The sequence below is a fragment of the Dermacentor andersoni genome, chromosome 11 (assembly GCF_023375885.2).
Source record: "Dermacentor andersoni chromosome 11, qqDerAnde1_hic_scaffold, whole genome shotgun sequence".
In the NCBI taxonomy this organism is placed as follows: Eukaryota; Metazoa; Arthropoda; class Arachnida; order Ixodida; family Ixodidae; genus Dermacentor; species Dermacentor andersoni.
In genome coordinates this window covers 84,565,617-84,593,483 of record NC_092824.1, presented here as the reverse complement: position 1 = coordinate 84,593,483, position 27,867 = coordinate 84,565,617, and the positions used below count along the sequence as shown (strand labels likewise).

The 27,867-nt window shown below is 42.1% G+C and overlaps 1 long non-coding RNA gene across 5 annotated transcripts; it reads right to left on the bottom strand.

Annotated features, from left to right (window-relative positions):
* Positions 1-1,101: 1,101 nt before the first annotated feature.
* LOC126517441 (uncharacterized) lies at positions 1,102-27,819 on the bottom strand. Of its 5 annotated transcripts, none has more exons than XR_011891195.1 (4): positions 11,245-14,605; positions 4,530-4,719; positions 2,342-2,757; positions 1,102-1,174 (listed from the first exon to the last, which is right to left on the bottom strand). It is a non-coding gene; the product is annotated as an uncharacterized lncRNA (long non-coding RNA). The 5 variants fall into 5 exon arrangements; XR_008609594.2 differs by having other exon boundaries at positions 2,363-2,757; positions 11,245-14,604; XR_011891194.1 differs by lacking the exon at positions 1,102-1,174 and adding an exon at positions 26,085-27,819 and having other exon boundaries at positions 1,424-2,757; positions 11,245-11,383.
* Between the last annotated feature and the right edge of the window lie 48 nt (positions 27,820-27,867).

Genomic DNA, 27,867 nt, shown 5'->3' with positions numbered 1-27,867 from the left:
GTAGACGTCCGCGTCGTCCTCTATGGAGCGCGGACCTCTATGGAGGGCCGCGCGACTTCTTCGAGGGCCGACCTCTATAGAGCTGGCGCGGCAAAAGATTCGGGTGGGGGTGGTCCGCCGGGTGCACGGCGATTTTCTGTGGAGGTCGTTTCTGTGTTTCTGTGCACGGCGATTTTATGTGTGGCTCAGGTCGTTTGCAGGTAAGTTTTCTGTGGGCGTCGTGGTGTTCTCTCTTTCGCCTGTGGTCGCCCTTCTCCGTGGGGTGCCCTCCGCACTTCCCACAAAAGCAGCAGGTATCCACCCTCTTAGGATACCCGGGGGATAGCGAGAGGAAATTGTGTGCACCATGACACAAAACTCCCCCTTATCCGCCACATTCCGGCGGCCGAGGGCACAGCTGGGTGCCGGAACTCCCAGTTCCGCCAGCCAGCTGCACGGCGACGTAGATCCCAGGGGGCCACCTGTGTCGTTGTGCCGACGTCCGCACCGCCTTCAATCCGCGCACTGGCCATGCGTACGCCGGTACTACGATGCAGGAGGTCCTCTAGGGTCCGAGACCCAGCCTTAACGGTCCACCTCGAACCTTCATGGATGGCACTTTGAGCCCCGGCATCGCTGCATTTTTTTTTCAGCGATGCAGGCAACGGGATTCGAACTGCCGTCCTGAAGGATACGAGATCAACACTCAAGCCGCTCGACTACCGGAACGGCACATCAAACGCTGTTTATTTGTCGACCAGTAGCTTGGCCAGCTGGGCCGCTATTGCTGCCTAGCTGGTCACACAGTTCGTTCTGCCGACAACATACCACATGCTCTATCCGCGTGCTCATGTGCACATTACGCTACACTCTGCGTACACTTTGCAGCAGCGTAGCGGAACTGTATCGGGCGTCACTGAACCCGCTGTAGTTATTTGAATCCTTGACCCGGTTTAGTAGCACTGCGAGGAGCGGTTCAATATAGCAAGCAGTTCAATTCGTTTTGTGAGAAGACCCACGTCCCCCTTTGACAGAAATACTTGTCGATTGACTGGCGACACTCGGACGCTTGTCCACGCTGAAAGAAAATGCTAGCGAAGAGAGACCAGACACGCACGGGCGTTAATTCCACACACCGTAACTTTATTTCAGAGCTCTCAACCATTCGTACACCAGCAAAAGCATTCCTCCGGCCCTGTAAGAAACGAAATTGAAGGACGATCAAGAACCGAACATTCTCACCTCAATTTACGCCGTATACATGCGCGCACATGACGCCGAACGTGCAAATTTCTCACAAATATGACATCGAACTAGAACTAGAACGACAGGTGCCGGGAATAGAAAGCAACGCTGGCAGGGGAAAACAAATACTATCACAAATTCTTAGTGGCAATTCCGAAGTCCTGGAGATCGTAAAACCCAGACGGCTGTATCTGCGAGAAACAAAATCCATTCTAGAAGCATGTTTGGAACAGCTTAACGGAAGCCTCCGGCTAATAAGCACGGCGCACGGCTGTTCGCGAAGATTGTGGAACGCGAGAGAAAAGTACGCAGAAGTAGTACAGAACAGCACGAAAGTACTTCCGATGCTCAACAAGCTTTTTCATTCTTATACGGCGATTGCTTAACGTACGAATGTCACGCGTAAGTTTGCCTGCTACACAACACAGGCGCCAGTTCAGAGTGATGAATTATCCCGACGTCTTCTACTCAACCTGCGGTACGCCTCCCAGATGAACTCCAAATTTTGTAGTGGTGTCGTGTGATGTCCTTTCAGGCTTCGTTATCCATTGCTGCAGTTTTTCAAGTACTTTGACGAGTTCGCTGTTCAGAGCATCCAACAGCAGACACCAAACTTATTTCGGCGCATTAAACCCTGCAATGCCCAAACAGCGTTCTACACGAAATACGTGCAACTCGATTTCTCGCCATGGAGCGCAAGCTTATGCTGAAGATAGCTTCAGCAAACATAACGAGCACTGCAGCTAGTAGTTACATTGCAGCAGAGTTTCACACGCGAACAGCTTAAGAATATGTCGCTACTTCTGTTTCACGTGCACAAATTTGAAATTCAGTCTCGAACGGCGCAGCAATCGGAAGGCGCGTTATGCATTGCAGGGTTAAAAGGATCCCGAGCAAAGCTCTTCGCTTATCGAATAACAGTAGGCGAACAACATACGCCACCGCGAAAGTCTCCGGCTAATTTTGCAGTCGTACGTGAGGTTTTTCGTTATTTCAGCTAGTCATGCACTCCACCAACATTCCACTCCTTGTCTTCCCCTCCCCCTTTACCAACTATATGACTCGGTAAGCCGCCGTGCTATCGGTGCTCTATTTCGAAGACCCGCCCGTAACTCACCTCAAGCTACCCAGGACGTACCCCGTAAACACTCATTTGTTCGAGTCGTGGTACGTGAAGTGTAAGACATCTTCCACGTCATGGGCGTTACACGTCGCCATCGTCGTCGTCTTCTGGCCTTTTGGCCTGCGGTGTTTTCAGACTTTATTTTTGTGTGTGCGGAACCAAGCGCTTGTCGTAATTTTCAAAAACTGTGTGAATGGCCACGTCGTCGTGACAGTGAAAGTGGCCGCTCTGACGCAAGTTCGAAACCTGGCGTTCGAGCTGAACCTCTCCAGTCTGGGTCAGCGGCTGCTGGGTGGCTCGCGCACCAGGTTGCTTCAGATCGAGGGATTCTCCGAAGTCCGTGGTGGGGAGATCCTCCGGTAAGCATCCGGATCCTCCGGAGAACTTCCGGTGAGCACGCTGCTCTGGAACTGTAACAAAAAAATAAAGAAAAAATTGAGTGGGCTGGCAACTCCTTCAGGCAGAAATAAATGATTGCCGCGCGTTTCAGTTGTCAGGAATTCGCATACTGTTCGATGCCAAATTGGTACTACGAAAAGTGGGAGGGCGAAATTTACAGACCCTGCTTCCTAGCGCCGCTGACGCAGCATATAGGCCAATTATAGTCCATTTTATTTATGTATTTAATTTTTTATTTATTTGCAGTATCTAACAGGCTGCTGATCGGATCAATATGTAAGGGGGCTTTACGTGGTTAGTAATATGGTGACGAGTACTTAAAGAAACGTACATATATTGGCTATGTACGAAAAATAATACAATCCCAATGCTCTTAGTCAAGCGAATACACAACAGAATTCATATAAGCTAGACGACTGGACATTATCTAGACTTTTGAACGCCACAACGTTCTCGTGCTGTTGCGCATGCATCTAGTTGGCGTTTCGTTTCAAAAGCACAGATCGACCCACGTGCTACATAGGGGACAATTCCAGCCAGAATATATACGCCATTTCATGGCCCGCCTTATTAATTGCAAAGAACTGAATATTTCAAATAGGAACCTGTCAGTGGCACGCTGCTCATTTGTGAAGCGAGCCAGTGGGTGTCAAAAGCACGAGTCCAAGTAATGAATCGGCGGAGTATGAATTCCGATACAGAAACGAGTGCTTCTTATCTGCTCCGATTGCAAGGCTCACATTAAGCTAGCTGAAGGAGATGTTTCATACGCAGACCCGCAATTACGTACTGTGAACTTGAGGGCCTAAGTTTAGCCAATGGGCTTTAACTAGATTTTAATTCTGAACCACTGCACCATCAGCATAAATACAAACCTGATCAGAAAATAACCGAATTGAATTTCTGGTGAGGTAGGTACACGGAATATAATTGCTATGCAGCCTCTGTTTAAGCATGTAGCAATAGTCTCTAGTGTAGGTTTTGGTGTCTTAATTCAAATCGCATAAACAAATGCAGGTGAACTTGGGAACGGGACGATATGTCCGAGTATTTTCAGAATCGTTCACGTTTGAAACTACGCTGATGCTGCCCCCAATTGTGATTTACTTGTTTCAGTACTACCAAATTATTCCGAAGCTCAGGATTAGACCGAAAATGTTCAGCTCACCAAGGAAAAGTAGTTTACAGCATGCGTTCGTTTCTAATCCGACTTTTTCACTTTCCTTGCCGCTGGCAACGCTTTGGAAGGGAGCCGGGGCTTTCGCCCTTCGATTTGTGCAGCTGCACCCATGTTGAGTCTGCGCCGGTTAGGCGTTTCATCGATCGCGGCTGGCTTCTTCATGGTAGCAATGTCGTACCTGGAAGCCACGTCGCAATCATCGACCACCGGATGAGCAAGCCTGAGCGCTCTCTCGTGCCAGCAATGCGGCCGTTGAAGGCGTGCCGAGTTCCGTCTGCGGACGCGGCTGCCTTAGAGTTTGTTGTCGCTGATTTCAGCAGTTGAAACTCGCTTTGTATAATTTTTACACATACTTTAGACCTTACGCATATTGAATAAGTCTTGGCGCGCAGCCTTACGTGTCGGATTAGCCAAAGCGGTGCATTGTATACATTGACATCTGCATCCACAGGTCGTTAATTGTTAGTGTGGAATGTAGAAACGGTGCATCGCTGACATGAAATGTGAAAATGTAGCAAAACGTACACATCTGCAAATATCAGCGGCCGAGTCAATTAAACAATATACTTTTGCACTTAGAAATGCTGAGCAAGAAGGTTCAACCTTGCTGGACATCCTCGCCAACCGACATCCAAAATGGAGCATCCGGCTGCGCGAGGACAACAGAGTGTGCTGCAGCCTTGCCAGTGGCATGAACACTGTGTCACGTACGTTGCTCGCAGCTGCTACATGTGGCTTGACATGAGCATGCTGCAGGAGATGTTCACCTCGCTGCTAAAGAAGTCAGGTCGACCTGGGATGATGCCAAGGCAACAGCGAGAATGACATGTACTCGTCTTTCGGAGTTTATTGAATAATTGACCAGGCTAAACAGTGACAGCCACATTAGAGAGCAATCAGGAGTAAGTTTGTGCCGTTCATTCCTTTATTTCAATAAACAACGGATTACCACAGGAATACTATATGGCCTGGAAGCACTACAGCATGGGTCCATATAAAAGCTAGTGCAAAAGAGCCTTACCTTTAGGTTTGTCTTTGACATGACTGTCAAAACCTCTTGCAGTCGTTAGTAGTGTTACATAGCATAACCAGCATGAAACATTTGAAACAACTTTGCCCCTACAATACACCAGGTAATAGGTGCGACGGCTGTGGGCAGTCTATGAAAACGACCTATCCGCTGTTCTTTATACGAAATGACTCAATGCGAAGCAAACCCCCGACCTCTGTGCAAAACCGTCAGTGGCATTCCATGAAAATAAATGGCACCATATGTTCTCGCCTACTCTTAACTGCTACTAGCACTTCCCAATGCCTATTGGATTGAATTTCCGGGCGAAATGTCTACTGATGATGATGCCGGCTGCTGATGACACATTTAACTTCAGTGATGTTTATATCCTTCATGCAGATGTAGCCTTGCTAAACCAACCCATTTTTGACTGATGTCCTAAACTGATTTTGTCCAACAGGCCACCAGGGCGGGCATCGTCATCATGACGGTCCATCGACCCAACTATGACATCTTCACCATAACGACGCGAGGTGGATCGCCGTCTGCAGTAAACAGCCGTGTCGACAGGCACACTACTTTAATATACTGCCAACTGCGTTGGCGGATAGGCAAAGAAAGTTGACGGCAGCACATACTCCCATAAAGCTAGGACTAAAATTAAACAATTAAATCTAGCTGGACGACTTTTATCGAAAGAATAATTCACAGACGGAGAAGTCAGATGACATGCAATGTCACTCATTCATTCATGAGTGAATGTCATTCCCCCTTAAGAGAGAGAGAGCAAATGATAAAGGAAAGGTAGGGAGGTTAACCAGGACTGAGCCCGGTTGGCCACCCTACACTGGGGAAAGGGAAAAGGGGACGGAAAGATTAAAAGAAGAGAAAGTCTACTGGGGATATCGTTAGTACACTTTAACTGACATTTCATTACGTGATGAATAAACTTGTTTGTGTACATTACATTGCGCTTTAACATCAAAAGCATATAGCCTTTAAAATAATCTCTCCGGTTGCTTTATAAAATCAAACAGCTCAGATTCAACGCATAGATCATTCCTCCTGGAAATAAATTTTATTGACAATGATTAACGCGATGAATGAACGATTTGCGTAAATTACTTTCCGCGTTAAAAGCAAAAGCCTATAAGCATTTAAATATTCTCTCCGCCTTATTTTATAATTTATCACAGCTAAATTCAATACATACATAATTCCACCAGCAAATGCCTTTTTAATGACAATTATTTACGTGACGAATAAACGATTCTGCGTAAGTTACTTTCCGCGTTAAAAGCAGAGGCCTATAACACTTGAGAATATTTTCTCCGCCGTGTTTTATAACTTCTAACAGCTCAGATTAAAATCATAAATCATTCCACCAGCAAATGCACTTTTACTGACAATTACTTACTCGATAAAAAAAAAATTTCCATGAGTTACTTTCCACGTTAAAGCCAGAAGCCTATAGCCATTATGGAATAATATCTCCGCTTACTTTAAAAGTTCCATCGTCTCAGATTCAACGCATAGATCATTCCCCAGGAAATAATCTATTACTGACAATTATTTACTCGATGAATAACCGAATATCTGTAAATAACTTTCTGCGTTAAAACAAGAAGCTAATAGCCCCTTAGAAGCTTTAAACCACGGTGGAGAGATTATTCTAACAGATCAGATTCAACGCATAGATCATTCCTCCAGTAAATGCAATTTCACTGAAAATTACTTACGTGATAAAAAAAAAAAACGAATTTGCAGAAATTACTTTCCGTGTTAAAAGCAGAATCCTATAGCCCTTTAGAATAATCTCTCCATTTGCTTTATAACTTCTAACAACTAAGATTGACAGCATAGATCATTCCCCAGCAAATAAACCTTTACTGATAATTAATTAGGCGACGAATAAACGAAATTACACAAATTGGCTTCCCCTTTAAAAGCATACGCCTATAGCCTTTAGAATATTCTATTATCACTTTTCTTAACAGCTCAGATTCAACGCATAAATTATTCCCACCTGAAAGTCCCTTTTTCAAAATTATTTAAGCGATGAAAAAACTAATTTGCGCAAATTAGTTTCCCCGTTAGGAGCAGAACCCATTAGCCCTTTAGAATATTAGCGCCAATGTGTTCTATCGCTTTTCCTAACAGCTCAGATTCAACGCATAGATCAATCCCACCTGAAAGTCACTTTCTGAGACAATTATTTACTCGACTAACAAAAATTTCCACAAATAATTTGTCACGTAAAAAGGAGAAGCCTCTAGCCCTTCAGAATATTAACGCCACCTCTTTATCACTTTCGCCAACAGCACCGAATCAACGCATAGATCATTCTCACCCTCAAGTCCCCTTTTTCATACAATTATTTAAGCGATAAATAAACGAATTTGCGCAAATTAGTTTCCCCGTTAGAAGCAGAACGCGTTAGCCCTTTAGAATATTAGCGCCACTGTGTTCTATCGCTTTTCCTAACAGCTCAGATTCAACGCATAGATCAATCCCACCTGAAAGTCACTTTCTGAGACAATTATTTACTCGACTAACAAACGAATTTCCACAAATGATTTGTCACGTAAAAAGGAGAAGCCTCTAGCCCTTTACAATATTAACGCCACCTCTTTATCACTTTCGCTAACAGCACCGAATCAACGCATAGATCATTCTCACCCTCAAGTCCCCTTTTTCAGACAATTATTTAAGCGATGAAAAAACTAATTTGCGCAGATTAGTTTCCCCGTTAGGAGCAGAACCCATTAGCCCTTTAGAATATTAGCGCCAATGTGTTCTATCGCTTTTCCTAACAGCTCAGATTCAACGCATAGATCAATCCCACCTGAAAGTCACTTTCTGAGACAATTATTTACTCGACTAACAAAACGAATTTCCACAAATAATTTGTCACGTAAAAAGGAGAAGCCTGTAGCCCTTTAGAATATTAACGCGACCTCTATCCCTTTTCCTAACAGCGCCGAATCAACGCATAGATCATTCTCACCCTCAAGTCCCCTTTTTCAGACAATTATTTAAACGATGAAAAAACGAATTTGCGCGAATTAGTTTCCCCGTTAGAACAAGAACGCGTTAGCCCTTCAGAATATGAGCGCCACTGTGTGGAACATCAGCCTATAATTGTATAGTTCCATGTGAAGCTCAAGTCACACACATCCATCACTGCCCTTGCAAAGCATGTTTACAGATACTAGCTCAACTGATTAATAAACGAATTTGCGCAAGTAAACTATAGCGGAAAAAACATCAGCCTATAATAGTGTAGTTCTATGCGAAGCTCAAATACCACCCATCCATCTCATCCCCTGCAAAGCATGTTTACAGATACTAGCTTAACTGATTAATAAACGAATTCGCGCAAGTAAATTATAGGGGAAAGAACATCAGCCTATAATAGTATAGTTCCATGTGAAGCTCAAATTCCACCCCTCCATCACTGCCCCTGCAAAGCATGTTTACAGATACTAGCTTAACTGATTAATAAACGAATTCGCGCAAGTAAATTATAGGGGAAAGAACATCAGCCTATAATAGTATAGTTCCATGTGAAGCTCAAATTCCACCCCTCCATCACTGCCCCTGCAAAGCATGTTTACAGAAACTAGCTTAACTGATTAATAAAAGAATTTGCGGAAGTAAATTTTAGGGGAAGGAATATCAGCCTATATTAGTAGAGTTCTATGTGAAGCTCAAATACCACCCATCCATCACTTCCCCTGCAAAGCATGTTTACAGATACTAGCTTAACTGATTAATAAACTAATTTGCGCAAGTAAATTATAGGGGAAAGAACATCAGCCTATAATAGTGTAGTTCTATGTGAATCTCAAATACCACCCATCCATCACTTCGCCTGCAAAGCATGTTTACCGATACTAGCTCAACTGATTATTAAACGAATTTGCGCAAGTAAATTATAGCGGAAAAAACATCAGCCAATAATAGTGTAGTTCTATGTGACACTCTAATACCACCCATCCATCACTTACCCTGCAAAGCATGTTTACTGATACTACCTTAACTGATTAATAAACGAATTTGCGCAAGTAAATTATAGGGGAAAAAACATCCGCCTATAATAGTATAGCTCCATGTGAAGCTCAAGCTACCCCATTCATGAATCCCCCCGCAAAGCATGTTCACAGATACATACTTGATTGATAAAGGAACTTGCGCAAATATATTATAGCGGACAAAAACATCAGCCTATAATATTATAGTTCTATGTGAAGCTCAAATACCACCCATCCATCACTTGCCCTGCAAATCATGTTTACAGATACTAGCTTAACTGATCAATAAACGAATTTGCGCAAGTAAATTACTGGGGAAAGAGCATCAGCCCATAATAGTATAGTTCAATGTGAAGCTCGAATTACATCCATCCATCACTGCCCCTGCAAAGCATGCTTACAGATACTAGCTTAACTGATTAATAAACGAATGTGCGCAAGTAAATTATAGGGGAAAGAACATCAGCCTATTATAGTAAAGTTATTGTGAAGCTCAATTACCACCCATCCATCACTTCCCCTGCAAATCATGTTTACAGATACTAGCTTAACTGATTAATAAACGAATTTGCGCAAGTAAATTATAGGGGAAGGAACATCGGCCTATAATAGTATGGTTCTATGTGAAGCTCAAATACCACCCATCGATCACTTCCCCTGCAAAGCATGTTTACAGATACTAGCTTAACTGATTAATAAACGAATTTGCGCAAGTAAATTATAGGGGAAAGAACATCAGCCTAATATAGTATAGTTCTATGTGAAGCTCAAATACCACCCATCCATCACTTCCCCTGTAAATGCACGTTTACAGATACTTACTTGAATAATAAACAAATCTGCGGAAAGAACTTATAGCCGATAAAAACACCTGCCCACAATAGTATAGTTCTATGTGAAGCTCAAACTCCCGCCATTCATGAATCCCCCCGCAAAGGATGTTCACACATACTTACTTGATTGATAAAGGAACTTGCGCAAATGTCTTATGGCGGACAATAACGCCAGCCTACAATTGTATAGTTCTATGTGAAGACCAAGTTCGACCCATCCATCACTCCCCCTGCAAATGCTTACACACACTAACTTGATTCGTAAACGAATTTGCGCAAATAAATTATAGAGAAAAAAAACATCAGCTATGTTAGAACCTCAGCTCGAACCTCAGCGCGCACCTCAGCGCGCAGTCCTTTGTGAAGCTCAAATTCGGGATATTGTGGTAATATGCCGCCAACTGTGTTGGCGAATATGCAATGAAAGCTGACCACCTCACTGGATCACAGACGCAGATGAGGCTGCGGCTGTGTTTAAACGACCAAATCACGTTGCACCGGCTTTACAAAAAGCCTCCATGTCATCAGACTTTTCTATCTGAATGGCATTCATAGCAGCTATCTTCCTTCTTCCTTACTCCAGTGGCGATCACATCGACTGGCCGCATGTTGTACGACGGCAAGCGACGGGACCTGCTTCAATACTGCTCCTACAGGGGCATACTTTGTCCGACTTTCAGGAAGCCCTCTGACTACAACAGAACGCCTACGTTGGTTCCCGCTATTAAATTATGTGCCTCTGAAAACCACCGCCACTGAGAGCAAATGGCGCACCAGTCACAAGGAGTTCTTGCACGAACTTTGAACGAGCACGCTGGGCGCCTCCTATCCTTTGAGGACCATCATAACGCCCACCGTAATTACTCACATTCACTATTTTGCTTGTATTTGAATTTTGCTGAGGGTCTATGAGTGCAATATTACAAAACTGCATCAAATACGAATCGAATAGTGTCAAAAGCGAAACGAATTGAATATCGAATACTTTCAGAATAGTTCTCGAACGAGGAACTGCCGTTCTCTCCATGAATATAAAGAGGTCTTCACATCCCAGTATACTCGAAACAATACCGAAATTTCTGTGATTATATTGCAAGTTTCGAGTAAAGCTTATTAAAAGCACAAATGATGGAATAGGAGCCAATAAGCAGTTTATTTTCACTATTAGGACTGATGTATCAGTGCGAACTATAGCACTCCAGCCAGAGAAAAAAAGCGAGTGATAGCGGGAAGAAATGACAAAACACATTAAAAAGGAAGAATTAAACAAAAAATGATGCATAACGGTCTTTGCAGTACACCTTGCACACCGCAGTCGACCTTGTGACGCTGGGCTGCTGCAGTATAGAGCTACAGAAATAATTCTAAAGGCAATTCACCGTGCAGAGCGAGAGGTATTGGAAAAATTACTACGCAAGAAAACTGCTCGATGAGCTCACCTTGTTGCTCTGACTCGTACAGCTGCCTCCGGTGCTGCCTCCCACGCTTCACCTGGTGACGAAGCCAGAAAATCCGGCATCGTCCTCGGTCAGACAGATGAGTGCACAACACGACCGGGTTCATGTCGTGCCGGCCGTTCTCGGCAGCGATGGACGAAAGCAAACAAAAGAAAACGTGGTTTGCGTATGTGACAGGAACGGGAAAAATATTTCATGATACGAGACACTGGGTTGCTAGCCTAGTGACCATCAGACTCGAACTTGTTCTCAGATTCCGCCATCCCCTTTCTTTTATTTGCGGTAACATTGCGGTAAGACACTACATGAGCATTATTACTATCGCTGGCACAAATGCACCTATACAGAAACTAACTTATACGGTTATTAAACTCATTTGCGCAAATTACTTGTAGAGCAAAATACAAGCATTTAGCCCGTTAGAACCTACGCTACGTCGTGCTAACTCAGTTCTCTGTAACGCTCAAACTCAACGCATCCATCACGCCCCCTACAAATGCACGTGTGCAGACACGTAAATGATAGATACATCAATTCGCAGAAGAAACACCAGCCTGCAGCATGTCAGAACCTCAGCGACGTCGTGTTAACTCACTTCACCGTAAAGCTTAAATTCGAACCATCCATGACTACCCCTGCAAATGCGCGTATACAAACTTGCACAAATATTAAACGAATATGCGAAGTACGTCATCGCGGAAAGAACGTATGTCTATAGCCCGATAGAACGTCTGCGCTGTCGGGATTACTTATATATAAAGCTCAAATTTCACACACATTTCACTCCCGCTGCACATGCACATATACAGAAGTTAACTACACGATTATTAAGCGAATTTCAAGAAATTAGTTGTCGCGGAAAACTGCAACCAGCTCATTTGTGGTAAATCACCTCCATGAAAAGCTGAATCTCGACGTATCCATCACTGCTAATGCAAAGAAACGTAGGCAGTTACTAAATTACATGACTATTATATAAATTTGCAAAAATTACTAATCTCGAAAAAAAAAATAGAGCCCGACAGAACCTCAGCCACGTAGTCTGACCCAAATCTCTGAAAACCTCAACTTCGACGCATCTATCACTCCCCCTGCAAAAGCCTGTATGCTGACACTAACATCCGTTAATATTAAACGAATATGCAGAAATTTCTGTTCGAGGAAAGAACATCAGTCTATACCCCGTAGAACGTCTGCGTAATCGTGCTAACTTATTTTTCTCTGAAGCTGAAACTTGATGCATCTATCCCACAGCTTGAACGCACGCTCAAAGACAATAAATACATGATTATGAAGCGATTTTGCGCAAATTACATATTGCGGAAAAACGCATAAGCATATAGCATGTTAGAACCTCAGCTCAGTCGTGTTGGCTCAGTTCTATGTGATGCTCAAATTCGATCCATCCATCACCGCCCCTGCAAACGCACGCTTAAGCACACTAACTTATTTGATTATTGAACGAAATTACCCAAATAAATTATAGCGCAAGAACGCATCAGCCTCTAAAAGTATAGTTCTACGTGAAGCTCAAATACGAGCCATCCATAATTCCCCTTGGTAACGCGCGCTTACAGGCACTACCTTACTTGATTATTAAACGAATTCGTACAAATAAAGTGTAGCGGCACAAAAACATCAGCCTATAATAGTACAGTTCTATGTGAAGCTCAAATTCCACCAATTCATCACTACCCCTGAGAATTCCCGCTTAGACCCACTTACTTCATTAGTAAACCAATTTAGGCAACTAACTAATAGTGGACAAAAACCCGTGGAAGGCATGTTTAAAGATGCTAACTTATTTGATTAATTAACAAATTTGCGCAAACTAATTCTACCGGACAAAAACACGAGCCTAGAATAGAATATTTCTATGTGAAGTTAAATTCGACCCATCCATCACTGCTCATGCAAATGCACGCTTACAGACAGTAATTTACTTGATTTATAAAGGAAATTGAGCTAATAAATTATAAAGGGAAAAAACAGCAGCCTATAATAGTACGTTAGAACTTCAGCTCTGTCGTGTTACCTCAGTTCTATGTGAAGCTCAAATTCGAGCCATCCATCACTGCTCCTACAAATGCACGCTTACACAGAGTAACATACTTGATTAATGAAGGAATTTGCGCAAATAACTTAAAACGGAAGAAAACAACAGCGTATAATAGTATAGTTAGTTCTATGTGAAGCTCTAATTCTACCCATCCAACACTTCCCCAGCAAATCTCCCGCTTACAGACAAACGTACTTGATTAATAAATGAATTTCCGCAAATAAATTATAGCGGAAAAGACATCAACCTATAAGAGTATGTTAGAACTTCCCCACATTGGTGTAAGCTTAGATCTAAGTCACGCTCAAATTTGATCTATCCATTACTGATCCTGCAAATGCCCGTTTACAGACACTAACTTGCTTGATTAAAAACGAATTTGCGAAAAAAAAAATCATAGCAGAAAAAACATCAGCCTATATTAATATGTTAGAACCTATGCTCAGTAGTTTTAGCTCAGATCCATGTCACGTTCAAATTCGATCCATCAATCACTGCCCCTGCAAATGCACGCTTACAGACACTTTCTTGATTAATGAACAAATCTGCGTAAATAATTTAAAACGGTAGAAAACATCAGCCTATTATAGTATAGTTCTATGTGAACATCAAGTTCCACACATCCATCACTCGCCCTGCAAATTCCCGTTCATAGAGAAACTTACTTGATTAATAAACGAAGTTGCGCTAATACCATATAGAGGAAAAAACTACAGCTCACAATGGCATGTAAGAACCTCAGCTCAAGAGTGTTAGCTAAATTCCTATGTAAAGCTGAAACTCTATCCATCCATCACTCCCCCTGCAAATGCACGTTTAAAGACACTAACATATTTGATTAATAAACGAATTTGCTCAAAAACTTAATAGAGGAAATAACACCAGCCTTTAAAAGTATGTAAGAACCGCAGCTCAGCTGGGTTAGTACAGTTCAATGTGATGCTCAAATTCAAACCCATCCATCACTGCCGCTGCAAATGCCCGCTTATAGACACTAAGTTACTTGAATAATAAACGAATTTGCGTAAATGAATTATACAAGGAAAACATCGGCCTTTAATGGTAGGTTAGTACATCAGCTCAATTGTGTTAGCTCCGTTCTAAGCTCGGGGTACTCCTGTTCACCCTGTTATCTGACAGGTTCACACTGGACGCTTACTTCACTACCCCTGCAATGTCACGAATACTGTCACTAATTTATATGATTTGTGGGCTCATTTCCTCAACATAGCTATAGCGGAAAAAACGCCACAACATCGACAGTACATCACTGCAATCGAATTGACCCAATTTCCTGAAAAGCAAAAATTCCACACATCCATCACTCTCCACGACAATCTACGAATCCTGACACTGATTTGCACAGTTGATAAACGAATTTACCGAAATTACTTTTCGGAGAAAAAAAGATCAGCCTATATCCCTCTTAGACGCTGAGCATACTCATATTTGCTAAATTCCCCGAAAGGCTCAAACTGGACGCTCACTTCATTCCTCCTGAAATTGCACGAATACTGCCACTAACATATGTGATTGGTTAATGAATTTGCTCAACTTAGTGCTAGCGGAAAAAGCGCCAGCATATAGACAGTTAGTACCTCACCGCATTCCTATTGACTGAATTCTCTGAAAAGCTCAAATTCCGCACATACAGCACTCTCCCTGGAAAGGTACGAATACTCACACTAACTTGCCTAACGGATAAACGAATGTGCCTAAATTACTGCTCGAAGAAAAAAACTCTGCCTATAGCACCCTTAGAAGCTCAGCATATTTCTGCTCCCTTAATTCGCTGAAGGGCTCAAACTGGACGCTTACTTCTTTACTCCTGCAATTGCAGAAATACTGCCAGTAACTTATATGATTCGTAAACGAATTTCCTCAAAAAGGTTATAACGGGAAAAACGACAGCCTTTAAACATTTAGTACCTCACAGCATTCCTAATGCCTGAATTCTCTGAAAAGCTCCAATTCTAGGCATACATCACTCTCCCTGCAAATGTACGTGTACTGACACTAACTTGCGTAATGGATAAACGAATTTGCCCAAAAACTTGTCGCAGGAAAATATCAGCCTATTGCCCACTTAGATACTCGGATACTCACGTTCGTTCAATTCTCTGAAAGGCTAAGCTGTACCACATCTTCATTACTCCCGCAATTGAACGAATACTGCCACTATTTATGATTAGTAATCCGATTTCCTGAAGTAGGTTATAGCGCCAAAAATGCCAGCCTGTAGACAATTAGTTCATCACAGCATTCCTATTGACTGAATTCTCTGAAAAGCTCAATTTCCAGGCATACATCACTCTACCTACAAATGCATGTGTATTGACACTAACTTGCCTAATTGAGAAAAGAGCTTGCCCAAAATAATTTTCGCAGAAAAATAAGCCTATAGCTCCCTTAGAAGCTCAGCGTACTCCAGCTCAATCAATTCTACGAAAAGCTCAAATTGGACACTTTATTACTCATAAAATTGCACGAATACTGCAACTAACTTATATTAATAATAAACGAATTACCTCAAGTAAGTTATCGCACAATACACGCCAGCCTGTAGACTGTGAGTACCTCCCCACATTGCTATTGACTGAATTATCTGAAAAGCTCAATTTCGATGCATACATCACTCCACCTACAAATGTAAGTATACTGACACTGTCTTGAACAACTGATAAACCAACTTGCCCAAATTGCTTTTCCCACAAATAAAGATCAGCCTCTAGTCCCCTTAGAAGCTCAAGTACTCCTGTTCACACAATTATCTGAAAGGCTCAGACTAAACTCTAACTTCATGATTCCTGCAACTGCACGAATACTGGAACTTATATGATTCGTAAGCTAATTTCCTGAGGTATGTTATTGCGGCGAAAATGCCAGCCTGTAGAAAATTAGTACCTCACCGCATTCCTATTGACTGAATTCTCTGAAAAGCTGAAACTCCAGGCATACCTCACTCTCCCTGCAAGTGTACGTGCACTGACACTAACTTGCCTAATTGATAAAAGAATTTGCCCAAAATTACTTTTCACAGAAAAAAAATCTGCCTATTGGCCCCTTAGAAGCTCAGCGTAATGCAGAACACTCAATTCTCTCAAAGGCTCGAACTGGACGCCTACATCACTATTCCGGCATTTGCACGAATACTGCCACTGAATCATATAATTAGAAAATGAAATTGCTCAGCTTATATATAGCGGTAAACACGCCAGCCTATAGACAGTTAGCACTTCACCGCATTCCTGTTGACTGGATTCTGAGAAAAGCTCAAATTCCACGCATACATCACTTTCCCTGCAAATGTACGTATGGTGGCACTAATTTGCCTAAGTGATAAACCAACTTGCCCAAATTCCTTCTCCCAGAAATAAAACTCAGCCTATAGTTCTCTCAGAAGCTCGGGTACTCCTGTTCACACAATTCTCTGAATAGCTACCACTAAACGCAAACTTCATTATTCCTGCAACTTCGCGAATACTGCCATTAAATTCTACAAATAGACAAAGAATTCGCTCCCCACATTCCTATTGACTGAATTACACAAATGCTGACACAAAATTGCCTAAGTGATAAACCAACTTGCCCAAATGACTTTTCGCAGAAACAAAAGACATCAGCCCATAGCACCTTAGAAGCTCAGCGTATTGCTGCTCACTAATTTCACTCAAAGGCTCAAACTTGACGCTTCACTACTTCTGCAATTGCATGAATACTGGTTTTAAGTTATATGATTAATAAACGAATATGCTCAAATAACATATTGCGGAAAAAACGCCAGCCCGTACACAATTAGTACCTTATTGTATTCCTATTGAATGAATTCCTTGAAAAGCACAAAAGCAACGCATAAAACCACTCTTTCTGCAAATTTACGTATGCTGTAACTAACTTGCCTATTGAATTAACGACTCTGCCGAAATTACTTCTCGCAGAAAACAAAGTATCACCCTATAGTGCCCTTAGAAGCTCAGCTAAGTGTTCATTCAGTTCTCTGAAAGGCTCAAACTGGACGGTTACTTCATTTTTCCTGCAATTGCACGACTACTGCCACTAAGTTAGAGGATCAGTAAATGAATTCGCTCAACTATAGCGGAAAAAACGCCAGCCCATCGACATTACATCAACGCACTCGAATTGACAGAATTTCCTGAAAAGCGCGAATTCCACGCATACATCACTCTCCCTGACAATCTACGTATCCAGACACTGATTTGCACAGTTGATAAACTAATTTACCCAAATTACGTTTCGGAGGAAGAAAGATCAGCCTATATCCCTCTTAAACACTCAGCATACTCCTATCTACTAAATTCTCCGACAGGCTCGAACTGGACGCTCACTTTATTACTCCTGCAATTGCACGAATCCTGCCACTAACATATGTGATTGGTTAATGAATTTGCTCAACTTAGTGTTAGCGGAAAAATCGCCAGCATATAAACAGTTAGTACCTCACCGCATTCCTAAAATAAATTATGGGGTTTTACGTGCCAAAACCACTTTCTGATTATGAGACACGCCGTAGTGGAGGACTCCGGAAATTTCGACCACCTGGGGTTTTTTAACGTGCACCTAAATCTAAGTACACGGGTGTTTTCGCATTTCGCCCCCATCTAAATGCGGCCGCCGTGGCCCGGATTCGATCCCGCGACCTCGTGCTCAACAGGCCAACACTATAACCACTGAGCCACCACGGCGGGTCTCACCGCATTCCTGTTGACTGAATTATCTGAAAAGCTCAAATTCCACACATACATCACTCTCCCTAGAAACGTACGAATACTGACACTAATTTGCCTAACGGATAAACGAATGTGCCTAAATTACTGTTCGAAGAAAAAAAATCTGCCAACAGCACCCTTAGAAGCTCAGCATACTTCTGCTCCCTAATTCCCTGAAGGGCTCAAACTGGACGCTTACTTCATTATTACTGCAATTGCAGAAATACTGCCAATAACTTATATGATTCGTAAAGGAATTTGTTCAAAAAAGCTATAACGGGAAAAACGGCAGCCTTTAGACATTTAGTACCTCGCAGCATTCCTATTGACTGAATTCTCTGAAAAGCTCCAATTCTAGGCATACATCACTCTCCCTGGAAATGCATGTGTATTGACATTAACTTGCCTAATTGATAAAAGAATTGGCCCAAATTACTTTTCGCAAAAAAAAAAAAACCAGCCTATAGCCCCCTTAGAAGCTCAGCGCAATCCAGCTCAGTCAATTCTCAAGAAGGCTCAATCTGGACGCTTACATCGCTATTCCTGCAGCTCCACGTATGCTGACACTAACTTATATAAGTAGTAAAGAAATTTGCTCAACTTGGTTACAGCTGAAAAAAACTTCAGCCTATAGACAGTACTTGACTGCATTCCTGTTGACTGAATTCTTTGAAAAGCGCAAAACCGACGCACACATCACTCTCCCTGTAAATGTACATGTACTGACACTAACTTGGCTAATTGATAAACAAATTTCCAAAATTACTTTTCGCAGAAAAGATATCACCCTATAGCGCTCCCAGAAGCTCAGCTAACTCCTTTTCACTCAATTCTTTGAAATGTTCAAACTGGACACTTCCTTCATTACTCCTGCAATTGCATGAATACTGCCTCTAACCTATATGATTAGTAAACGAAATTGCTCACGTTATAGCGCAAAGTACGCCAGATTGCAGACCATTAGTACATCACCACATTCCTACTGACTGAATTCTCTGCAAAGCTCAAATTCCGCGCATACGTCACTCTCCCTGGAAAGGTACGTATACTGACATTAACTTGCCTAATGGATAAACGAATGTGACTAAATTACTGTTCGAAGAACAATAATCAGCCTAGAGCACCTTTAGAAGCTCACCATATTCCTACTCACACAATTCTCTCAAGGGCTCAAACTGGACGCTTACTTGATCACCCCTGCAATTGCAGAAATACTGCCACTAACTTATATGATTCTTAAACGAATTTCTTCAAATCAATTATAGAGGGGAGAACGCCAGCCTATAGACAGTCAGTACCTCCCCGCATTCCTATTGACTCCATTACTCTGAAACGCTCAAATTCGACGCATACGTCACTCTTCCTGCAAATGTACGTGTACAGACACTAACTTGCCTAACTGATAAACGAATTTCCCAAAGTTACTTCCTGCATAAAAAAATGAGCCTATTACCCCCTTCGGAGCTAAGGGTACTCCTGTTCAATCAATTCCATGAAAGGCTCAAGCTTGACGCTTACTTCTTTGATCCTGCAATTGCACGAATAGTGCCGCTAACGTATATGATTAGTAAACGAATTCGCTCAAGCAGGCTACAACGGGGAAACGCCAGCCTTTAGACATTTAGTACCTCGCAGCATTCCTATTGACTGAATTCCCTAAAAAAGCTCAAATTCCGCGCATATATCACTCTCCCTGCAAATGTAAGTATACTGACACTAACTTGCGCAACGGATAAACAAATCTGCCCAAAAAACTTGTCGCAGAAAGATATCAGCCTATAACCCCCTTAGATGCTCGGATACTCATGTTCGCTCAATCTCTGAAAGGCTAAACTGGACTCTAACTTCATTACTGCTGCAATTGCACGAATACTGCCACTAACTTATCTGATTAGTAAGCTGATTTCCTGAAGTAGGTTTAGCGGCAAAAATGCCAGCCTGTAGACAATTAGTACCTCACCGCATTCCTATGGACTGAATTCTCTGAAAAGCTGAAATTCCAGGCATACATCCCTGCCCCTGCAAATGTACGTGTACTGACACTAACTTGCATAACTGATAAAAGAATTTGTCTAAAATTACTTTTCGCAGAAAGAAATCGGCCTATTAGCGCCTTAGAAGCTCACCGTACTGCAGCAGACTCAATTCTCTCAAAGGCTCAAACTGGACGCCTATATCACTATTCCTGCATTTCCACGAATACTGCCACTGAATTATGTAATTACAAAACGAATTTGCTCAACTTATTTGTAGCGGTAAACACGCCAGCTTATAGACAGTTAGTCCTTCACCGCATTCCTGTTGACTGAATTCTGAGAAATGTCAAATTCCACGCATACATCACTTTCCCTGCAAATGTACGTATGCTGACACTAATTTGCCTAAGTGATAAACCAACTTGCCCAAATTCCTTGTCCCAGAAATAAAACTCAGCCTATAGTCCTCTTAGAAGCTAGGGTACTCCTGTTCACACAATTCTCTGAAAGGCTACACTAAACGCAAATTTCATTATTCCTGCAACTGCACGAATACTGCCACTAAATTCTACAAATAGACAACGAATTTGCTCAACTTATTTATAGCGGTAAAAAGGCCAACCTATAGACAGTACCTCACCGCATTCCTATTGACTGAATTCTCTGAAAAGCTCAAATTCCTCGCCTACAAATCTCTCCCTGCAAATGTACGTATACTGGCACTAACTTGCATAATGAATAAACGAATGTGCCGAAATTAAATTTTGCAGAAAAAAATATCACCGTATGGCGCCCCTACAAGCTCAGCTTACTCCTGTTCACTGAATTATTTGAAATGTTCAAACTGGGCGCTTCCTTCATTTCTCCTGCAATTGCACGAATGCTGCCACTAACCTATATCACTAGTAAACGAATTTGCTCAAGTTATAGCTCAAAACACGCCAGACTGAAGACCATTATTATATCACCACATTCCTACTGACGGAATTCTCTGCCAAGCTCGAATTCTACGCATACATCACTCTCCCAGGAAAGGTACACCCGGCCACAAAATATTACGGACCATGAAATTTGAGAAAAAGCTGAAGATATCCGCAACCTCACAACGCAGCCTGGTATTTGCATTTCGGGCATCGGCTAGAATATGTTAAGAACATTATCGTATACTGTTCTACTGGATACTGCTACAGGCTGCTTGGAAATGTAACATTTTGTGCGATCCCGTGGGTCCGTAAACTTTTGTGGCCGGGTGTATGTATACTGACACTAACTTGCCTAATGGATAAACGAATGTGCCTAAATTATTGTTCGAAGAAAAATAATCTTACTATAGCACCCTTACAAGCTCACCATATTCCTACTTACTCAATTCTCTTTAGGGCTCAAACTGGACGCTTACTTCATTACTCCTGCAATCGCAGAAAAGAAATACTGCCACGAACTTATATGATTCTTAAACGAATTTCCTCAAATCAGTTATAGAGGGAAAAACGCCAGCCTGTAGACAGTAAGTACCTCACCGCATTCCTATTGACTGCATTACTCTCAAACGCTCTAATTCGGCGCATACATCACTCTTCCTGCAAATGTACGTCTACAGACACTAACTTGCCTAATTCATAAACGAATTTCCCAAAGTTACTTCCTGCATAAAAAAAAGCCTATTACCCCCTTCGGAGCTAAGGGTACTCCTGTTCAATCAATTATCTGAAAGGCTCAAACTGGACGCTTACTTCTTTGATCCTGCAATGGCACGAATAGTGCCACTAACGTATATGATTAGTAAACGAATTCGCTCAAGCAGATTATAACGGGAAAAACGTCAGCCTTTAGACATTTAGTACCTCACAGCATTCCTAATGCCTGAATTCTCTGAAAAGCTCCAATTCTAGGCATACATCACTCTCCCTGCAAATGTAAGCATACTGACACTAACTTGCGTAATGGATAAACGAATGTGCCCGAAAAACTTGTCGCAGAAAAATATCAGCCTATATCCCCCTTAGATGCTCGGATACTCATGTTCGCTAAATTCTCTTAAAGGCTAAACTGGACGCTAACTTCGTTACTACTGCAATTGCACGAATACTGCCACTAACTTATCTGATTAGTAAGCCGATTTCCTGCAGTAGGTTATAGCGGCAAAAATGCCAGCGTGTACACATTAGTACCTCACCGCATTCCTATTGACTGAATTCTCTGAAAAGCTCAAATACCAGGCATACATCACTCTACCTGCAAATGCATGTGTATTGACACTAACTTGCATATTTGATAAAAGAGCTTGCCCAAATTAATTTTCGCAGAAGAAAAATCACCCTATAGCCCCCTTAGAAGCTCAGCGTACTCCAGCTCAATGAATACGCCGTAAGGCTCAAACTGGACGCTTACATCACTATTCGTGATTCTGCACGCATATTGACACTAACTTATATGAGTAGTAAACGAATTTGTTCAGCTTAGTTATAGCGGGGTAAAACTTCAGCCTATAGACAGTATTTCACCGCATTCCTATTGACTGAATTCTTTGAAAAGCGCCAAACCGACGCATACATCACTCTCCCTGCAAATGTACGTATACTGACACTAACTTGCCTAAGTGATAAAACAACTTGCCCAAATTCCCTTTCCTATAAATAAATATCAGCCTATAGTCCCCTTAGAAGCTCAAGTACTCCTGTCGACACAATTATCTGAAAGGCTCAAACTAAACTCTAACTTCACGATTCCTGCAACTGCACGAATACTGGAAATAACTTATATGATTAGTAAGCTCATTTCTTGAGGTAGGTTACTGCGGAAAAAACGCCAGCCTGCAGACAGTTAGTACCTCACCGCATTCCTATTGCCTGAGTTCTCTTAAATGCTCAAATTCGACGGATACATCAATCTCCCTGCAAATGTACGTGAACTGACACTGACTTGAATAATTGATAAACGTATTCGCCCAAATTTCTTTTTTCAGAAAAGCAATACCACCCTATTGCCCTTAGAAGCTCAGGTAACTCCTCTTAACTCAATTCCCTGAAAGGCGCAAGCTGCACACTTACTTCATTACTCCTGCAATTACACGAATACTGCCACTTACTTATATGAATAGTAAACAAATTTGCTCAACTTAGTTATAGCGGAAAAAACTCCAACCTAGAGACAGTACCTCACCGCATTCCTATTGACGGAATTCTCTGAAATGCTCAACTTCGACGCATACATCACTCCCCCTGCAAATGTACGTATACTGACACTGACTTGAATAATTGATAAACGAATTTGCCCTAATCACTTTTTTCAGAAAAACAATATCACCCTATTGCCCTTAGAAGCTCAGGTAACTCCTGTTCACTCAATTCTCTGAAATCCTCAAACTTGTCGCTTACTTCATAACTCCTACAATTGCATTAATACTGCCAGTAACGTATATTATTAGTAAACGAATTTCCTCAAGTAAGTTATAGCACAAAACACGCCAGCCTGTAAACTGTACCCCCCCCCCCACATTCCTATTGACTGATTTCTCTGAAAAGCTCAAATTCCACGCATACATCACTTTCCTTGCAAACGTACGTATGCTGACACTAATTTGCCTAAGTGATAAACCAACTTGGCCCAATTTACTTTTCGCAGAAAAACAAACATCAGCCTATAACACCTTAGAAGCTCAGCGTATTGCTGCTCACTCATTTCACTGAAAGGCTCAAACTTGAAGTTTCACTACTTCTGCAATTGCACGAATACTGCCTTTAACTTATATGATTAGTAAACGAATATGCTCAAGTATCATATTGCGGAAAGAACGCCAGCCCATAGACAATTAGTACCTTATCGTATTCCTATTGACGGAATTCTTTGAAAAGCACAATAGCAACACATAAAACCACTCTTCCTGCAAATTTACGTATACTGTAACTAACTTGCCTATTGGATTAACGACTCTGCCGAAATTGCTTCTCGCAGAAACCAAAGTATCACCCTATAGCGCCCTCAGTAGCCCACCTAACTCCTGTTCACTCAATTATCTGAGAGGCTCAAACTGGACGCTTACTTCATTACTCCTGCATTTACAAGAATACTGCCACTAAGTTATAGGATCAGTAAACAAATTTGCTCAACTTAGTTATAGCGGAAAAAAACACCAGCCTGTAGATAGTTAGTACCTCACCACATTCATATTGACTGAATTCTATCAAAAGCTCAAATTGGACGGATGCATTACCCTCCCTGCAAATATACGTATACTGACGCTGACTTGAATAACTGATAAACGAGTTTACCCAAATGACGTTTTTCAAAAAGGGAATATCACCCTATTTCCCTTACAAGCTCAGGTAACTCCTCTTCACTCAATTCTCTGAAAGGCTTAAACTGCACGCTTACTTCATTACTTCAACTGCACGAATACTGCTACTAAATTATATGATTAGTAAATGAACTTGCTCAACTAAAATATTACTGCAAAAACGCCAGCCTATAGACAATTAGTACCTCACCGCATTCCTATTAACTGAATTCTCTAAAAAGCTCAATTTCGACGCATTCATCACTCTCCATGAAAATGTACTTGTACTGAAACATACTTGCCTAATTGACAGACAAATTTGCCCAAATTACTTTTCGCAGAAAAAAACATTCTATAGCGCCCTTAGAAGCTCAGGTAACTCCTGTTCAGCCAAATTCTATGAAATGCTCAAACTGGACGCTTACTTAATTACTCCTGCTATTCCACAAATACTGCCACTAGGTTATATAATTAGTAAACAATTTGCTCAAGTAAGTTATAGTGCAAAACACGCCAGCCTGTAGACCATTACTGCCTCCCCACATTCCTATTGACTGAATTCTCCGAAAAGCTCAAATTCGACGCATACATCCCTCTCCCTGTAAATATACTTCTACTGACAGTACCTTGCCTAATTGATAAACGAATTTGCTCTAATTACTTTTCGAAGAAAAAATATCACCCTACAGTGCCCTTAGACGCTCAGGTAGCTTCTGTTGACTCAATTCTCTGAAATGCTCAAATTGGACGCCAACTTCATTACTCCTGCAATTGCATTAATACTGCCACTAACCTATATGATTAGTAAACGAATTTGCTCAAGTTATGGTGCGAAACACGCCAGCCTGTAGACTGTTATTGCCTCACCACATTCCTATCGACTGAATTTTCTGAGAAGCTCAATTTCGACGCATACATCGCTCTCCCTGCAATTGTAAGTATACTGACACTGACTTGAATGATTGATAAACAAATTTTCCCAAATTACTTTTCGCAGAAAAACAATATCACCCTATTGCCCTTAGAAGCTCAGGTAACTCCTGTTCACTCAATTCTCTCAAAGGCTCGAACTGCACGCTGACAGCAGTTCCCTTGAAAATGCACGTATCCTATCATTAAATCGCTAAAAAAGGGCGTTGGCTTTAATTAATAAGCATAAGTGAAATTGGCCAGTGGCAAGTTTCAAACAGGGGACCCCTAGCACAACAGCTCTTTTTATTTAGCTGACGTTTACTTTAGTTAATACAGCCACTACATCTATGATTTCTATACTTCGTGTAATATTATTTTTAAATCGCATTCCTTGCTTTGTTCGCCCTTTTTCTTTATTCTTTATTGATACAGTTTTCCGGTGAGCTTGAAGGCGTTACATTAAGGGCTCACAAGCTTGGAAAAAAAAATCTTCATTCACACTAGATGTTTGCTCAGACGTCTGAAGCTTATGACAAAACTGTTATAATTTTTTCAATGAATTTTCCATTCTGACTTAGCGCACGTCTGCTATTTGATTTTTCCTCAAGCGATACTTCGCTGTATAAGTTCCAATTTACCCAGATTGCATTTTTTTTTCTTCTGCGCTACCATAAAGAGGTGGCATAATTGTCGATGCGCTAACGATAACCACTTATTAGTGTTTTTTTACGCTTTATTGCTAAGGGTTATAAGGAATGTTTGTTTACTTAAGTTTATTGAGCGTAAAATAATTTTTTTACGTAATTACCTTTGTAGAGCGAAAGGCTACGGAAAGATCAAGACGCAAGAAGACACGTCTTCGATGCGCTCACCTTGCTGGCCTAGCTAGTAGAGTCAGTCACCGTGCGGCCTCCCACGCCGGTCCCGTGACGATGCACGAAACGCCAGCATCGCCTTCGCTTGAGGGAGGGGTACCCGCCACGACCGGTTCGATCTCTTCCCATTCGCTCGCGGCACCGTTGAAAAAGAAGAGACATGGCACGGGTATGTGAGAAACACGGTGCAAGAAATCAGAACGCGATGCCTTCGAGTTCTGTTCTTGACACCGTAACCGCAGCCATGACCTATTGAAAAAAATATCTATAAGGACATTAGGACTCATTAGGTCATCCGGCTCTTCTCATTTGAGTTAGTATAGTCAGCTTGGCCCGAGTTCGTCAGGCATATAGACATGCGGTCTCATTTGAGTTAGAAAGACATCGACACTTGTGGCGTTTGCCTCGACTGTGACCGCGTCAGGTACAACCTAGTTATAAAAAACGACAGGACAGCAAACCCCGTTTGTGCCGGCCACCGCTAGCATGCCTTCTCTTCTTTAGTCATCTTGCAAAAGCAGGCGTGTATTCTGTGGTGACCACTTATGGAGATAGTTTCGCGAGATTTCGCGAGACTCGGCATCGGACTCAATTATGTATACGGCCGGCACTGTTCTTTGCCTTGCGTCAAAGTGCCAGAAAGTATCTCGGTCGCGTACAAAAAACAGGCGAACGCAAGCGAAACACACAAACACAGCGCCTAGGTCCGACAAATGAATAATTCCGTAAAAAGCAAAAATAATCTGTCTCATCAGTGCGAAAAAGCAAAACACAGGAACAAAGCGCAAAATGGTAGCTTGTGTAGAAGGACCTAGGCCCAGATTCCGTAAAGGCCATGATACCGCAATTCCTGACGGAAGACAACCGAACGCATGGGATGCTAACACATGACAATCCCAAACGCCATAGCCCTTCGCCTGAAGTACAGCTTTCGCCTTCGCTAATATTACGAATATGCAGGCTGTGAGTTTCATTGAACTCTCGGTGATGACTATTTATGGAAGCTGTACGCTAACATCATGTTCTTCTGACATTTGGCTGATGCTCATTTGACGTCAGCTTAACGCAGCGTACAAATTTGCCTACGTGATGCCTGATGATTGATTGTCTAGTGTCATAATTCACCTTCCGCTAATGCAACGTAAGGGCGGCGGTGCTTGTGATTAGTTTTGCTAAAAGGATCAATTGCTGGATAGAATAACATTACCACACTATTGTTGCCGAAATCATAACGTCTATATCATTGCGCTGAGTAATATGTCTATAATGGGAACCGCGCAAAGAGCGATGGAACGACAATTGCTAGGCATAACGTTATGAGACAGAAAGAGAGAGGTTCGGATCAGAGAGCAAACGGGCATAGACGATATTCTTATTGACATCAAGAGAAATAAATGGAGCTGGGCAGGTCATGTAATGCGCCGCTTAGATAAGCGTTGGACCATTAGAGTTACAGAATGGGTACCAAGAGAAGGGAAACGCAGTCGAGGACGGCAGAAGACTAGATGGAGCGATGAAATGAGGAAATTCGCGGGCGCTAGTTGAAATCAGTTGGCGTCGGACAGGGGCAATTGGAGATCGCAGGAAGGGGCCTTCGTCCTGCAGTGGACATAAAAAAGGCTGATGATGATGATGAATGGAAATTCGTAAGTAAAGTGAAGCATGTGTGCTATGGTTTGACTGAGCCGACTGAGTGTAAGAGTGAGGTTGAAGATTATTATGCATAACATCAAGGTAAGGTATGATAGCCTAGCTATGTTGACTAATCGTGCTAAGCTAA